Raw genomic sequence first — 15,821 nt, 5'->3', positions numbered from 1 at the left:
TGCTTGGCTTCTTGGTTCTCTTTTAGAGAGTGATACCATCCCCCTGCACTCTCCCCTACCTTTTGCCGCTTGTTTCACTTCCGCTGCCAGTTTCTCAACTGTCCTATGAAGGAAAAAGTAGTGTGGCCAAGAGCCTGTGTGATAAATCCTCTTTGTCCTTGTCGTCATGCATTATATTCTGTACTTCCATAGTTTCACACATGGAATGTGGGATGGGCAGGATCCAGAGGACAGAGATTTTACGTATGTTGTTAGCCATGGCATCCGCTACAAAGCTCGCCAAAGAGGTAATGAAGTCCCAGACTGTATTTTCTTTGTACTTGAGATCCTTGAGGGTAAACACTTCTGGAGCCTTGGTGCCCTATATGGCAAGCAGAGACTTCCAAAGCCAGTGCAACTTCACTGGGCCTCCGAGGGGAAACCAGGTAACTCCAGTAAACGCCCATGATTAGTGTAGAACTTAGGGAATCTCCATTCTTGGCAAGACAGATCTGCTGCTTATTCCATAGAAGGGAAGCAGCAAAACCTCTTTTGTCCTCTTCCCCCTCCAATGGAACAATTTTTGAGGTAACTCTGAGGTCAAAACTTCATGAGGTTTTCATTTCATTAAGTGAATGTTACTATAGAAGGACATGATCTGATCCATAGTTGTTAAAGGGAATAAGATACTTTCCTCATTCTTTTTTTTTTTACTTGTGAGAGAGTTAAGAATCTTTAAAACTACAAGTGATCTCACAATGGATGCACTTTTTGTAGTCATGGTGTATGCCTGGGGCACTGCCCTTAGCTAGAGCAACTGAGTAACCTAGGGTCAGTGCTAGCTTTGTAAAACACTTACTTGATAATATACTAAGCACACAGTAGCAAATGTGACATGGATCTAGTTAAGTGTGAACAAATGAAGTGGGATTATGAGCAAAATAGAAATGAAACTGGCTGCTGATAGGTAATGCCATTTACAGGGGAAAGGCGCATCTTTGTTATCGTCTTGTCACAGTTATGTTATGACTTTATAATCTTATTGCATTTCAAAACTGTTGGCACACACATAGGAGAGCTGCTCGGGTCCACTGAAGACAGCCACCTTTAATTTCTAGTATATGAGAATGAATTTCTTCAGCATGCTTTGTGTTCTTTAGTTACATTTGATGATGAAATGAGCACCAAGGTATATTCTAGAGTTCCAGACTATGTTGCTTATGTATGTCTGTCTAAATACCCCTTTCCTCACCTCCAAGCAAAGTTCTAAAGCCCTAAAGGGAGATGCTTGAGGCTCCTGACCATATAGATTTTATGTTTCCTGAACCTCAGATGGAGGTCTTTCCTGAGCAAGACTATGAGAGGAGACAACAGCAGTTTCCAGGTGAGCATTTGCTGTTAGCTCAATGTTTTACCTTGCTGCCTGACTCTGAGCTCATCCATGTAAAATCCCTAACATAGATCTTTTCTCTTACAAAAATATTAGAAATTGTATTTGGCAACATGGAGCTGACCCTAGTACAAGACCTTAGACCAAAATAAAGAAAAGGTCACAAGGCCCAGTTAATATATTTCGTCTTAAAGTGAAGCTTGTACTATGGATTAGCTCTAGAATGATATTCCCAAAAGAAGCAGCTTGGCTGGCAAACTGAAGTCTAGGGCAGCCACAAAATTCAGGTGTGTGTGTGTGTATGTGTTTAACTATTATCTGCTATATATTTTAGAAGCTATGTCTTTATGTCCATCCATCCATGAGTCTGTTTGTCCAAGAACTCCTCCTAAATGGTCAGAGCTAGGATCACCACATTTGGTGATCTAACTAAAGTCTTGTAATTTTCTAGGTAATAAGTTAGTTAGTTATAATGAATGTACGTTATAGCTTAAGGTTTGGATTAAACTTCAACCCAAGATGTAGGCCTCAGACAGACAAGGCAGCTTTGTTAACTTAGCTCCATTTCTGTTTGAAGTTCAGACCAGACTTCAAAGATAAACTGCTGAGATACAGTTCATTTGCAAATTTGACACCATCAGTTTAGGATTAAACAAAGACTGTGAATGACTAGCCAAGTACAAAAGCAGTTTCTCCTCTCTTGGGCTGTGTCTACACTGGGCCACTTATTCCGGAAAATCAGCTGCTTTTCCGGAATAAGCTGCGAGCTGTCTACACTGGCCCTTGAATTTCCGGAAAAGCAACGATGCTCTACTGTACAAAATCAGCTGCTATTCCGGAAAAACTATTCTGCTCCCGCTTGGGCATAAGTCCTTATTCCGGAACACTGTTCCAGAAAAGGGCCAGTGTAGACAGCCCAGTAGTCTTTTCCGGAAAAGCGCGTCTACATTGTCCACAGACGCTTTTCCGGAAAAAGGGCTTTTCCGGAAAAGCAGCCTGCCAATGTAGACGCCCCTTTTCCGGAAAAACTGAAAACGGAATAGTATTCCGTTTTAAGCAGTTCCGGAAATTCATGCCAGTGTAGACACAGCCTTGGTGTTTACACCTCCACATCAGCTGCTAGAAGTGGGCCTCGCCCTCTTTGACTGAATTAACCTCGTTATCTCTAGCCTTATTCTGGCCTGCATATTTATACCTGCCTCTGGAAATTTCCACTACATGCATCTCACGAAGTGGGTCTTTGCCCACAAAAGCTTATGCTCCAAAAGCTTAGTCTATAAGGTTCCACCGGACTCCTTGTTGTTTATACAATGATATAATTTCAGGTTAATTGTTCATAAATAACACTAAAACCAATTTGGATAAAATTCAGAATAAAAAGAAACAATAGAGATGGAATTTAGCTGTAATTTTTACAATATATTTATCACCATGGGATTCTAAACACACATCAACTACTTGTATAATATTTTCTGTTTTTTCTTTCCAGGTTTTCTGTCTCACTGAATGTATATGTTTCAGTGAATTTCTTATAAATGGATTGTCTTACATTTCTCTGAGTGGAAAGACAGTGGGCCAGCTATGCCTCACCCAAAAGTATAATTCAGTCTCATTGTTCTGAGTGTAGACCAGGCAACTGTAGTGTTAGGATGAAACTATCAGTGTAAGATTAACCAATAATCTTTTCTACTTGAGGAACTTAACTGATCCTAAATATAGCATCTAAGCACCTTAACAATCCTTAATGTATTGAGGTTTGAAAACTAGAAAACAATATTATTGGAAACCACATTAACTAGAGCCCTTTTTTGTTAAAACTTCATGAATTATAAGAGTTTATAAGGATGAAGAAAAATATACTTGATGGAATTCTCGTTTTAAAAAAAATTCCTAAAATTAACTTCAATAACACTGCATTTTTGAAAAGTATAATCATTTCAATAAAGCATGCACATTTTTCTTACATATTAAAAAAAAAAGTTAAGGACCTAAAGCAACAGCAGGTATATTTGCTACTTACTGAATATTTATAGAGCACCATCCTTCACAAAGGAGCTTTAGTGCTGATTGTGGCTGCTGAAACCTCTTGTACTACATACAATAAACAATAGTAGTGAGAATACAGACAGGCCCTCAGAAAATAACAGGCATTTGGAATTTTTCTTTTTTTTAAAGTGATCCTGGATGTGGCATTTCTTCAATAGATATAATTTTAAATGACAAAATGTACACTCATGAAAAGAAAAGGTCAGACATGTCTGTGTAGTCCAGGCTAATAGGTATAATAATACATTGACAGACAGCAAAATAGTACTATAATAGTTTTCATCATGTCTTCATCTTTTTACCATCTCACTGTGCATGACTAAAACAACATTGCAATGGTCCAAAGCATAGTAGGTAATAAAACAAAGCATTCTAAATAAACAAATGAATCCACAGATCTAAGGTCTAAAATGTACTCTATGGCTGTGTCTACACTGGGCCACTTATTCCGGAAAATCAGCCGCTTTTCCGGAATAAGCTGCGAGCTGTCTACACTGGCCCTTGAATTTCCGGAAAAGCAACAATGCTCTACTGTACAAAATCAGCTGCTATTCGGAAAAACTATTCTGCTCTCGCTCGGGCATAAGTCCTTATTCCGGAACACTGTTCCAGAAAAGGGCCAGTGTAGACAGCCCAGTAGTCTTTTCCGGAAAAAAGCCCCAATCGCGAAAATGGCGATCGGGGTTCTTTTCCGGAAAAGCGCATCTACATTGGCCACAGACGCTTTTCTGGAAAAAGGGCTTTTCCAGAAAAGCAGCCTGCCAATGTAGACGCTCCTTTTCCGGAAAAACTGAAAACGGATTAGTATTCTGTTTTAAGCAGTTCCGGAAATTCATGCCAGTGTAGACACAGCCTATAGGTATAATATGCATGAAGTAGATAGACATTTTGAAGACGTTAATTTTAAATCTTTGCGGTTTTCTTAATTCATCTAAGAATTTGTTGCACTGCCTTTGCCATGCAGATCAGTGAATCATTTAGGAGTGTGATTACATGTACTTTGATTTTCATATAACACCGGATATGGAAGTCACATGTTATTGCGCCTTATCTTTGCTTGATCAGGAAATCATAACCAGATGAATGTTGAACTTCTTGGCTTCACTAATGTGCTATTTCTATGGGATTCTAGAAAAAGAGACAAGCTGTTCAAATGAAAGAAAGCTTAGAACTGTATGTTTTAATCTAAGAAATAGTGTGGAGGAAGCTCTGACTTATTTTTATAGGCAGTGCTCGGAAATAGGAGTCCATTCAGGATAGATACATAATTAAGGATGTGAGTCTGTGTCAACCTATTGCAGAGTAGCAAGGAACATTCATGGTGTCAGATCCAGAACACGTTCAGAGGAATTTCTCACAATACCGTCAGATATATAAAATATCAGTCTTCTACCCTTTAATAAACAATGTTGTTGTGTATCTGAGTCATCTTTTGACTGATTTTTTAAATTACTCAGCACCTGTTCTATGTTCTCTCCTCTGTACCTGCTTTTCTCTGTCTCTCTATAGGTGGATGCTACATGACTTGATTGTTGTGACAGAACTTGTTCAACTGTTTCAAATGTTTTGAGCGATTCTGTATATGTGGAATTCATCCCTGTGCAGATGGTCAGCATGGAGCTATTGAGAATAGGGCAGAAATGGTACATAAATTGTATGTTGTCCCTTTATAGAAGGATGAATTTCACCAGAAAAACATCCCACCACCATTTCAAAGTACTTCAAAAGCTTTAGCTGAACATATGTAGAGCTTAGCCAATGTTAAAAGAGAAACACCTAATTCAGAGCACTTTAAAATTAAAGGTTAAGAGACACAGCCCAGGTGGGATTTGCAAGTTCTTCTTTGCAGGTACTTCTCAAAGCTGTCCTCCATGGCTGAGGACCCCATGGAAAGTTTCCGCTGACTTCAATGAAACTTGTATCAGGCGTCCAGTGGGGAGTCAACATTCTCAGTCCCAGAAAGAAAGATGCATTTAATGATCATACTATGTCCAAATTTACACTTTCAGGCTGTATGTATTCTATGAATGTGGTAGGCTCCATACCACACATACATTGCTCATTGATATCAGTGCAATATTGGCCTGTGTAAGGAGTGCACAATTGTGTACATGAGTATATGTGCATAAGGAGATCACGGCCCATCTTTATATACAAAAGATATGTCCACACTGCAATGAGGATGTATGCTTGCAACACCAAACAGAAACACACTTCCTTTGATCTAGCTAACTCAAAGCTATCTCTAGTATATTTGTATGTATCACAATCACACCTCCTAACTGGAATCTATAGATACCAATAGTCCTCCTTTTAGTCTCTCCCAAACTGCTCTCCCACCCTCTTCTCCCACTAGTCTATTGTACTTATGTGTTATCTGACTGTTTTTAGTTCAGTGACTACCAGTAATTGATGATGAAAAAAAAAGTTTCACCCAATAAAACAAACCAATTTACTAAGGTACCTAGATGCTGAAGAGCATTAACTTTCAATTGTGTTGTCTTTGGTTCTATACTATGCATATGTATCTGCCTACAAAACTACCCAGAAACTGCAATGTGACGGAATGTTTTTCCTTTTCATGAGGAGATATTCTTAGCAAAATCACTTTAAAGGAATAGGCTCTTGGTTTTATCATGGTTACTGTCCTTGCCAAGATTTATTCAAATACAGGTGACCCCGACTTATGACCTCCCGACCTACAACCCTCTGCATTTACAGCTGCCCTGCTCTGGGAGCCTTGGAGTCACCTACTACCCAGCACAGCCCCTGGCCAGCTCTGGGTGATGTCCTCCCACCTCCCGGAGCTGCGGGGCCGCCTACAGCCCAGCACAGCCCCTAGCCCACTCTGGGAGCCGTTTGCTCCAGGAGACTACAACTCCCAGGAGGAAAAGTGGGCCAGAAATGGAACCCTCATTCATAACAATGGCCCGACTTACGACGGTTCTCTAGGAACCAATTAGGTCGTAAGTGTGGGGGCTTCCTGTAAAGCATACTCACTGGATTTAATTCCTTTGTAGTGTAGAATTGTCTTGACTTAACAATACTTAATTCTCTTTGGCCAAACCTGTAGACAAAAATATTAAAGGGAGAAAGTATTTGCTTAAAAATGTGCTTTCTTCCATGTTTGTTTTCATACCAGCTTATCTTGTGAAATATACCCTGACATTCTAAGTGCTGTTTTAGCAGCATTCCTTCCTCCTCAGAATATGTTTCAATAGCTTCGTGGGAAAGGGAAGGGTGCATCTTCCAATTACATGAATGAACAAATAGGGAAGTGCATGAACATGAAAGTGTTTTCAAAGGCTAGCAAAGAACTAAGGCTTATGTTATTCAAACAGTTGTATTTTTAAGGGCATATGCTTCTAGCATATACAATTCCTTTTCTGTTATGTTAATGAATAGCTTGGAAGTGTACCCCAATCGGAAAGGCTGGCAGTCACATAGACACCCCACATCAGCTGTCTGGAGGAGTAGATGAGAGTCCAGAACTCTCCAGGACTAAGGTTCATATCTTCAGGGTATAGTAAATAATATATTATAGGAGAGAAACCCTGCATCTACTCTATACAAGAGAATCTCTCAATAATTAAAACATTTTAAACCTCAAATAACTAAAACAGAGAAGCTTTTCCTTAAACCCAGACAAATGATGCCCTCCAAAAATGTAAATCAGCATAGGCAGCAGCACAGCCTGTGGCTTAATCACGGGAACAGGAGCCACTCTGACATTGCACACAGAACTATCGGAACTGCTAAGCAAGCAGATGCTACTGAAAAATCTCTTTTGTTACAGTTTGGCAAGAGGGTCACTGTTGCAGCACCTGTTATACAATATATCCAGCCTTCAAGACTGCTACGTTCACAAAGATCATTTTAAAAACAAAGACAAAAGAAAATAAAAATAATTCAGAATTATAATTTGAAAAGAGGTAACCCTTTAATAATACAGTATCTGTATTATTTTATTTGAAGGCAATTTGCAGCCTATGTTCTGATGAGTCAAAGCCACAGGATCCAGCTCATTGCTTATCATACGGACCCTCTCAATTCCCCCTTCTCTTCACTTGTAGGCAGACAAGCTGGAAGTTACAAAGGTCATGGGTGTGTAGCTCAAATAACGTAAGAGTGGCAATGAGCTGTGAGCATAGGTGTCAGAGCAGCAACATCTACAAATGGTCAAAACATATGGGACTTTCTCATATCCACTTCTGACACAAGCCAAGAGTATGGACAGAGATTACAATACTCTTCAAACTATACAATCATAGAATCATAGGGGTTGGAAGAGACCTCGTGAGTTCATGAAGTCCATCCTCCTGCCCAAAGCAGGATCAACCCCAACTAAATCTTCCCAGCCAGAGCTTTATCAAACCAGGACTTAAAAACTTCTCAGGATAGAGATTCTACCACCTCCCTCAGTAACCCATTCCAGTGCTTCACCATGCTCCTAATGAAATAGTTTTTCCTAATATCCAACCTAAACCTCCCCCACTGCAACTTGAGACCATTGCTTCTCATTCAGTCATCTATCACCGCTGAAAATACCAACCTTCTACTCCCTGAAGGGGGCTGCCAAAGAGGATGGAAAGAGGCTATAAAACCCCCCTCACTCTTCTCTTCTGTAGACTATGTAGGCCCAAATCCCTCAGCGTCTCCTCATAAGTCATGTGCTCCAGCCTCCCAATCATTTTTTTGCCTTCTGCTGGACTCTCTCTAATGTGTCTGCATCATTTCTGTAATTTTAGGCTCACAACTGGATGCAATACTCCAGATGTGACCTCACCAGTGCTGAATAAAGGGGAATAATCAAAACTGTAGATCAGCGGGCAATGTTCTTACAAATGCACCCCAATATGTGATGAGCCTTCTTGGCTACAAGGACACACTGTTGACTCATATTCAGCTTCTCATCCACTGTAACCCCCAGGACCTTTTTTGCCGAACTGCTGCTTAGAAGAATTGCAAGCACTACTACTCCTGCACTTGGGACAGAAACACAAATCATTAGATACAGAACTGTGCTTTACAGGGATTTAATAATGACAGACCATATGCTACTCATAACACTTCAAAGCTCAAAGAAATACAGGGCATCTAGAGGTTATATCATTAGCTGGGGTCCTTGTCCTATTTATCCATATAATAGTAGATCTTCCAGCCATTTCAACAGCCTATCACACTATGCCCATAAACTTCCCATACATGGTGGAGAGTTGCAAAGAGTACAACTCAGAGAAAGAATCTCCCAGTTTCTAAGGGGATTTCCCTTTTCCTCAACATTTTCAGAGCAGAAATCAACAATTCTGCTTCAATTAAGGTCTTCTTAAATAGGATCTTTAGAACTGAAGCATATATATATTATTCATTTGTAATTGAATTCATTATTGTGATTTGCTTGCACCCATACCACCTTGTGTGTGATTCTGTTTGGGTTGGGCTGGCTTATTATTTAGGTAGCAGTCTTTCTAAGGAATCTTTGATTCAGAAAGGACAACCTACTAAATCTTATAAATGTATCTGTCACAAACTAATTCCTACACATAGAGTCAGGAGATCATGTGATGCTGGCTATGGCACCCTGTTAGTGCTACACTTAGCAACACACATCACAGAATTTTACATTAAATATTCAGTGCCACTTTTCTTAAAACTGGCAAAGGTGTTAATCCGAGAGTCCTGGTCAAAATTTCAATTTAGATAATTAAAATTTTCCCTCTGAATCGCAAACTGTAGTTTCAATGTGATATAGAATTATTCTTCACTCTAGGCAATAGGTTGTGTGGTGTTGCTGTGAAGTTACACACCTGGGGTACGTCTAGACTACATGGCTCCGTCGACAGAGCCATGTAGATTTGTTGTTTTGGAAAAGGGAAATGAAGCCGTGATTTAAATGATCGCAGCTTCATTTACATTTACATGGCTGCCGTGCTGAGCCGACAAACAGCTGATCAGCTGTTTGTTGGCTCGCGTGCTAGTCTGGACGTTCCCCCTGTCGACATCAAAGCCCTTTGTCGGCAGCCTCGGTAAACCTCATTCCACGAGGAATAACGGGGCTGCCGACAAAGGGCTTTGATGTCGACAGGCGGAACGTCTAGACTAGCGCGCGAGCCGACAAACAGCTGATCAGCTGTTTGTCGGCTCAGCGCGGCAGCCATGTAAATGTAAATGAAGCCGCGATCATTTAAATCGCGGCTTCATTTCCCTTTGCCTATGTGTCTAATCTACATGCCTCTGCCAACAGAGGCATGTAGTCTAGACACAGCCCTGCTGTGGAGCTCTCCTGGGACATGTCTACATTAGGAAACTATTTCAAAATAGCTAAATTTGACTTAACTCCTGATTTTTACAAATCAAAATTGTGTATCCCCACTATGGGGAAGCCACAAAATTAGTCTGAGGCAGGCTTCCTTAATGTGGACACACTATCTTGACTTAGAAGCACTAGGAAGTAATTAGTTCAAATTACTCTTGGGAATAGTTATTTTGAAATAGTGGCACTGGAGCATCAACACTAATGATTTTTGAAATAGCTTTTTGAAATTAGCATTATTCCCCGAGGAAAGCGGGAGTACAGATTTCAAAATAAGTGGTCTCTTACTTCAAAATATTGGGTTTTGTAGTGTGGACACTCCACTTATAAATTAAACTTAAAGGGGGTTATTTCAAACTGAAACTATGGTGCAGTCCAGGGCCAAAGGTGGTATCCTTTCTGTAATGGGTGAAAATTATTTTTGTTGAGAGTCTGAGCTATTCTGGGCTTAATCTGACTTTTCCTGGTCTCCTGGTATGAAGGGGAAAAAAGTACATACTCTTAACCAGAGCACTTAAGAAGGATTGATGTAGAATTATGACATTAACTGAGAATTGAATGTGAAATTGGTCTGAGTGGTCCATTTTTGCAAGCAGATGTTGCAACCTTGTGTGGAACCTTGCCCTGGAATTGGCTTCCTCATTTGTGTCTATTAGATCCTAACCATGGCCTGTTGACTTTCCCCACCTACCTCTAGTGAAAAGTAGTAGGTTGATGTGCTACACAATTCTTTCCACTGGGATAAGGCACACTCTGTTTGTTGATCCTGTGAAGTCATAATGCCTCTGAGAACTTCTACTTGGTGATTCCAGAGCCACACCCTTGTCTCCTTCCTCCAGGCAGCACCCAGCACATTACAAACATTAATGGCTAAATTATGTGCTTAGACCTTAAAAACACTTTGTATTTCCCTATTCTAACTTCTTTCATGTATCATCCTATATTTTAGGTGAATGTATTTTTTCCTTCACTTGTGCTAGCCTTGCCCATTCACTAGACACTACATTTTATTTAATGTGACTCTGACTTTATAAAAAGAAAGTTTTATATATTCATATTTGTGTAAATGGATGCCCTACATGTGTATCAGGATTGTATATCTCAATTTTCTTTTAGGAACAACATGGTAAATCACCAAGAGTCATTAGGGAACTTTAGCTGTCACATTCTAATAACCGATTGTTTTCAAGACTAGAAAGATTCTCAACAGATATAAAAAAAAGTATTGGAGAATTTACAAAGTGTCCATAACTTATGCTTTATGGCTTTCTGGGAAGTAACAGGAGAGAAAATGGAAAGAACTTCGGTAAACCTAAAATATATGTTACAGGAGGGGAAAATGCAGTAATCAGCAGTACTTCAAGTTTGCCAAATGATTTAACATTCCTGAGGACAGCAAAATGTATGCCTCGTTTTAAGGGGCAGAATATAGTAGGTGTTTCTTTTAGCTGAGGGCTGTGTTTGAAAAGACCTACCTTTCTACCCTGTGGGAATGTACAGCTATAAAGAGCATTATGCAGAATTTTAATGAACAAACTGCAACAAGAAAGGCACTCTTCCTGTTCTCAAAAATTCAGCAGGGTCAGCATGCTAGGTGACGAGTGCTGAGTCTCAGTATCCATCATGGTTAATAATATACCACCTTCTGGATACATTTAGTGCCTTACTCCCATAAGAAGCCTTTTCTTACCTGCTTAGTCCCAAAGTTTTCAATGGAAATATGAGGGTAAGCAAAAGCGTATGGGGAGGGGATTACACTATCAGGCTCTGAGGGGATGTATACAATTGATATCATATGTGTGATTCCCAGCTTGCATAGAAGTGCCTGCACTAGCCCTGCTGAACTAGTAGCTAAAAATAGCAGTGTGTTCGTGGAAGTAGACAAAGACGCTTGGCATAGCCCTCAGACACAGTTATTTTATGAGCTAACTCAGCACAGTTACCTCTATAAGGGTTAGGAATAATAGCCCCCAAATAAAGGATCATACCTTAAGATTGTAAACTCTTCTGGCCAGGGTCTTCCTTCTTTGAGGCTCAAATGCACCAAAACAAATAAGTGAAAGTTAATAGGCTAGACTATAAGTCCTAGAATTGTAAGCATCATATACAGTCTTCCATATTAGCTATTCTCCATCCATCATTGAAGAAATAATAGAGTGTAAATTATGTTATAGCATTTGTGTACAGAGAGAGAGAGAGAGAGAGAGAGAGAGAGGAGTTTAAAAACTAATTTTTGAGAGTTTCAAGTAGCCAGTAAAGCAGAATTAAGAAGAAAGTCAGAATTTGGGAATAACTTTGTGTGACATAGAAAGGGTCTCTATTTTCCCAGAGGCTTCTGATTTATTTGCATATTACATTAACAATAAAAGTATTTTGTATTCCTAACTCCCAGTCTGGTATGTCTTTGAATAAAGACATAAAAACAATGAGACTGTTCAGGGATGTTGATGCTTTTCCCTGAACAAAACACTGAAGTGTTTGCTTATGATAAGAAAAGATCACACACATATTTGCCCTCTAGTGTCTGAATTTTGTATGCCAGTTTCTAGAAAGCAGTACAAATAATCCTGGCCTACAATAGGTAGTTATTTTGAAATAACGGGCGTGGTAGTATGGATGCTCTGCTTGTTATTTTACACTAATAACTCCTGCTTTCCACAAGGAATAACGCTTATTTCGAAATAGTTAGTTTGAAATAGTGGTAGTGTGGACTCCACTGCTGCTATTTCAAAATAAATACTCCCCAGAGTCATTCAAAGTAATTATTCCCCAGTACTTCCTGGGGTTCTAAGTCGACGTAGCGCATCCACATTAAGGGAGCCTGACTTGGACTAATTTCGAGGCTTCCCTGTAATGTGGCACGCTACTTTGAAATAGTTATTTCAGGAGTTATTATTTTGAACTAAGTTATTTCAAAATAATCTCCTAGTGTCGACATGCCTATAGTGAGTCCTGTGCAGTTGTAGCCAGACAGGAACCCCCCCCCCCTTGTAACATCCATTTTTGCTTGCCTGGAGCATACAGGGCACACAGAGCAGAAGGCCCAGGCTGTGTGACCGTGAATGGCTGTAAACAGAGATACGCCAATTGCTGACCAAGAGGCTGCCAAGGAGTGCCCTTGACTCAAACCCATATTGATACGAACACACATCCATTCGCGGGGGGAGGAATCTCTCGCCCAGTAAAAAAATGTCTAGTGCTCACAATTTAGTTATCTCTCTTGCAAGTGTAAATTAACTTGAAACTTGCTTGTAAGAACTGGCGCCACAAAACGGACCAGTACAATTCAGCATCTTAGATAAGAAAGAGAATACGGGCCCCCAGGGGTATAAAGATAGGTCCAGCAGCGCATTTTCTCTGAGTGTCAATCTACCATCTATCTGCTGGTCGGGTTAGGTGTTTGATCTCCCGAGGTTCCAAGGGGACGCCCACCTCGTATTCGTCTTTCCTAGGAATTGAGAGACCGGCCCTGGCCTGACACGCTGGAGTCGAGAGGCACAGAAAGGGGTAAAAATTGTACCTGGATGTGGTCCTTTGCTTAAGTATATATATACATAGTGTTAGAGCTCTTTAAAGATTAAGCTGTCACTTGGTACCATTATTTCTATTTTCTATCTTTACCTTTTTCCTGTAACCATTTTTAAAATCTATATTTATATTTGCTAGCATTTAAGAAATAGAGCAATAGCCATTGTAACCATATGCTTTTATAAGTCTTTTAATAAACCTGTAACTGTTTAAGCTTTAACCTGACTCCTCCAGTTGCTATAACAGAACCAAGCACAATTTAAAAGAACTTCAGCCGGTCATAAAGGGACAGACATAGGGAGAGCTTGGGCGTTTGGATCTGTGTCACTCCCAGGTGACAAGATCCGTTGGGGCACCTTTTCAGCCTTTCCTAGGCTGCCCGCTGCGAAGGAACTTTGTGTTCTAGCAGCTAAAATCTAAGGTGTAATAAGCTCTTCCTATATAACGGGGCATCTGTTGGCCTACTGGCCACCCTCTGCGACGGGACCCCGGTCCTAGCAGTAAAGACACAGACGTTAAACCTTTTCTCGGAAACATACACACACACACTGCCCTGACCGTCGGCTGACAGCAGCACGTACTATTGAGAGAACCATTCTGATTATAAACTTGATACTGCATTCTTGAACATGTGACATCCTTACATGTACATGTAGTCCTCTTGAAAGGACTTTGCTATTACACCTCTACCAAGGGGAGTTGTTTTGTTACCCTGTTTGTTTAACTCCGTTATATGCATGTCTATCTATACTATTATAAAAGGAGAGTTGTCCATCATGTCAGCTGTTACAGAGAACTTTGGAGAATACACATCAATACACTGGAAGACTTCTTCACCCCCTCCCCCCAACACACCAAAGTGGGCCATGAAGCTTGAGAAAAATGCAAGTGGCAGGGCTCGGCGCAAGTTACCCAGCAGGTGGCCAGAAGGTGCAGCAGGGAGCTGGTGGTGGCAGTGGTGCCAAGCAGACCTGTGCCCACTGGAGCAGGTGGTTTGTGGACTGGGACCCTGTGCTGCTGAACCCTGGGGGCAGCCTGTCATAGCACATCAAGCCCAGGGAGAAAGAGGAGTGGGAGATGGTGCGAGCAGTGGGGCTGGTGGTAAGTCCCTGCCTGCCATACTCCACCTGTCCCTCCCTTGGCCCCCCGAATCTGTGCTCCCCTGGTCTTCCCATGCCCTGCCCCCATGTCACCCCTTCACCCGCCCCATCCTCCTGTCTCTGATTCCCTTCAGGCACTGCAGCCATGAACACTGTATTTGACCACAAATTGCTCTTAGCTACACACATAGATAAAATAGTATACTATACACATTGCATATAAAACTACATTAAAAGAACATTAAGACTATAAAAATCAACAAACCCAGTGTTAGGAAATGCCAGTTTTAAGACTGCTCATGTAACTGGAAATCAGCCCTGTAAAGATTTGGACCCTAAATTAAAGCATCTTCTTCCACACGAACTTAGGGCTACACAAAATCCAGGGTCGGCAGTGTCCAGCCTGATTAATAGTTGTGATTTTTTTAAAAAACTTGCTTAATGAAAAGATCAAAGCTTCACAGCCTCTCCATTCAAAGTCCATTCAGGGATGTCCCTTTCCCCAAGTCTGTCCCTCATTCCATGAACTTGTCAACCCCAAAATTCCTGGCTCTTAGCTCAGAGCCTTTCTAAGAGGGAAGAGCATATAAAGAGTCAGGCCCAGGGTGTTCTGGTAGTCTCCTCCCCCAGGGCGGGGATCCACTCTCTTGGCAGATTAAAAAGGGCCCTGCCTGTCTAGTGCTTTAGTTGAGGGTCCACAACACACAAGCTCTCCTGTGAGCTCTGCAGCCCTCTGGCACAAGAGATGTATGTGGTATTTTGGACTTTGTGGGTGGCATTGTGTTGCAGCAGTATTTTCTAGGTGCCATACGCCTGTGCAACACTGACTCTGCACATCAGCATGGGAACCTTAATAAGCAGCATACACTGATCCTGAGTCTCTTTGCATGTGGAAACAGACTCTGCAGAGCAAGATTACCTAGGACACACCATAAAACCCGTTGTCTCGTCTCCATGGTGGGGGGCAATGGAACTCACCTACTGACATGGCCTTGCCTTCAGGAAAAACCCTGATGGTTCAGCTGTATGAACAGTTTCCTTTCTGAGAGGAGAGATTAATAAAACTGGGACTTTTCAGCTCAGAAAAGAGGAGAGCAAGGGAGGATAGGACTAAAATCATGGCTAGTATGGAGAAAGTAAATAAGGAAAAGTTATTTACTTGTTCCCATAATACAAGAACTAGGAGTCACCCAATGAAATTAATAGGTAGAAGGCTTAAAATAAACAAAATGAAGTATGTCTTCATATAATGCATAGTCAACACCTAGGAACTCCTTGCCAGAGGATGTTGTGAAATCCAGGACTTTAACTGTACGTCTACACTGTGGAGCTATTTCAGGATACCAGAAGTATCTCAAAATAGCTATTCTGTCTCTATTGAAGAAATTCCAAGATTGACCCATTGAAAATTCCCTCCTAACCCCAAACATGGGGTCAGTAAGAACATGAATATTTTGGCAAAACC

This window comes from Pelodiscus sinensis, chromosome 11, assembly GCF_052426305.1.
Source record: "Pelodiscus sinensis isolate ZL-2025 chromosome 11, ASM5242630v1, whole genome shotgun sequence".
Classification (NCBI taxonomy): domain Eukaryota; kingdom Metazoa; phylum Chordata; order Testudines; family Trionychidae; genus Pelodiscus; species Pelodiscus sinensis.
Note: the sequence above shows the minus strand (reverse complement) of the source record.